Source organism: Penaeus japonicus, unplaced genomic scaffold (assembly GCF_977035675.1).
Source record: "Penaeus japonicus unplaced genomic scaffold, GWHDUDI00000001_assembly GWHDUDI00000010, whole genome shotgun sequence".
NCBI classification, from domain to species: Eukaryota; Metazoa; Arthropoda; class Malacostraca; order Decapoda; family Penaeidae; genus Penaeus; species Penaeus japonicus.
In genome coordinates this window covers 5,047,581-5,050,080 of record NW_028234412.1, presented here as the reverse complement: position 1 = coordinate 5,050,080, position 2,500 = coordinate 5,047,581, and positions in this window count along the sequence as shown.

The following is a 2,500-nucleotide window of genomic DNA, read 5'->3' as shown; positions in this document are numbered from 1 at the left end:
CCTCCTTCCTTCATCCGTCCCCCCCTCCCCTCCCCACTCGTCCCCCTCCCCATCCTTCCTTCATCCGTCCCCCCTTTCCCCTCCTCCTCCCCCCTCCCCCACTCGTCCCCATGATCATCATAATGTTCCTTGGAAAAATTCACACCAGCTCTTGCCCGTTTATACGCAAGCTGAATCCTTAATGCCTGTAGCCTCTCTCGACTCAGACCTTGCTAATTGTCTCTAGATTGTGTGTGTGTGTGGGGGGGGGGGGCGTGTTTGTGGGGGGGGGGGTGCGTGTGTGTGTGTGGGGGGGGGGTGCGTGTGTGTGTGGGGGGGGGGGCGTGTGTGTGTGGGGGGGGTCCGTGTGTGTGTGTGTGGGTGTGTGTATGTGTTTCTATCTATCTTCTGTTTTTATTTTTGTTTTTGTTTTTCTCTCTCTCGTTTCTCTGTTTGTCTTTTGATGTTTCTGTGTGATTTTTACTTTCTGTCTCTTCTTTTTCTTCTTATTATCATTCTGTTGTAGTTATAATTAATAGTTGTATAATTGTTTGTTATTACTGTTATTGTTGTTTCTATTTCCACGTTAATTGATATTATTATTATTATCATTATTATTGTTTTCATCCTTATCATTATTCTTATTGTATTATGAATTATCTTCATTATTAACATCATTGAGTATTACTGTTATTATTAGCAGCATTAATTATCACTATTGCTGTAATCATTCACAATAACACTTATAAAAAAAATCAAGCGACAAGTGACTAATATGGTCGTTATGTAGTTCCCTTTTTCCAAGCTTTCCTGTAACGTTTAACATTTTTTAAAGTAATTTCTATTCGCTGTACTTCTTCAACATTTATCTTCATCTATATCTCTTCAGCATTTATCTCCGTCTTTATCTCTTTGTTGAAATGAAATTATATAAGATTTGTATCATTATTTTCTTCTCGAATATTATTCATTATTTAATTGTTTGTTTTTACGCCATCTTTCCTCCTTTTTGTGCTCTTCTTGTTCATTTTTATGTTTGTCTTCTTTTTTGCTATGTTTATGTTCTATAGTTTGAAATTCTTTCCTCTCCTTTGTATTTTTTTCGGCTCTTCTTCATTTCTTCCTTTCTTCCCTCGTGATTCATTTTCTCTTGCTTCTTTCCTCCTTTTTTTTCCTTTTAGTCTTTCATTCCTCTATTTTCTGTTTATTCTCCTCTTCTGCTTTTCTCTCTTCCCTCGATATTTTATCTCTTTCCTTCTCTCCTCCTAATTTTTATTATCTCTATATCCCACCCCCCTTATTCTCCCTTTCGTTCCTTTTACAATTTATTGCCTTTCCACCTTTCCTCTTCGTCTTGTCTTTATTATTTATTTGTTTTCCTTCCTTCATTCCCCTATTTTTTCGATTTTTATCTCAACGAAAGAGCGAGTTGTGATCAGCGCCATCTCTTGAGGACGCTTGAGAAAACCAACATGGCGGCGGTGAATACAAAACGACCCGGTCCGCGGATATGGCGATTTTGGTAACAGCTGACATTTCTCTCTCGGCCTGACCTTTCTGAGGTTATCTTTATTCGTGTTTTTTTTTCAGCGTTGCCTTTATTTATATTGGTGTTTTTAGTTTAGTTTTTGTTTTTCTCTCTCTGTTTTTTTTTTTTTTTTGCCTGTTTATGTTTGTTTCTTGTTTTTTTTTCTTTGTTTTCAATTTGCTTAGGGTTTAGTTGGGTTAATTTTCTTTCATTGTTTTTTATTTTTTTTCTACTGGAATAAGACCGTTCTTCTTTATCATTTCCATCCCCTTTCTTATTTATCTTTTCTGATTTGTCTTCGGTCCAATCTCTTTCGAAGAAGAGAAATAAAAGATAAAGAAGGAGAGCAAGAGAGGAAAGAGAGATATAAACCCACAGAGACACAAGAGAGGAAACCCAATATTTGGCAAAGAAATCAAAGAAATCACAAATACATTTTCCCGCCCAATTTCCATTCGATGGTTTTTCGAGAACTTTAAAAAAAAAAAAATCTTTTATATCTTATCTTATTTATTTATTTTGAGCCAACGTACTAGTATATCTGCAGGAAATGTTGCTAAGGGGTTAAAGGTCAATGGAAGATGTGAGAGGGGGGGGGAGGGGGTGTATAGCAGAAGGGTAGAAAGGGGGAAGGGAAGGAGGGAAGAGGGAGGGTATGGATGGATAGAAGGAAGGAGGGAAGAGGGAGGGTAGAAAAGGGGAAGGGAAGGAGGGAAGAGGGAGGGTAGAAAAGGGGAAGGGAAGGAGGGAAGAGGGAGGGTAGGGATGGATAGAGGGAAGGAGGGAGGGTAGAGGTGTGTAAGGAATAAGGGGAAAGGGATGGAGGGAGATAAGAGAATAGGGAAGAAGGCGAAAGGGAGGGAGGGAAGAAAAGAGGGGGAGTAAAAGTGTTGAGGAAATACGGGGAGAGGGAAGGAGGGAAGGAGGGTAGAAGGGGGTAAGAAAAAGGGAGGGAAGAAGGGAGAGTAGAGAGTGAGAGGAAAGGTGAAGTGG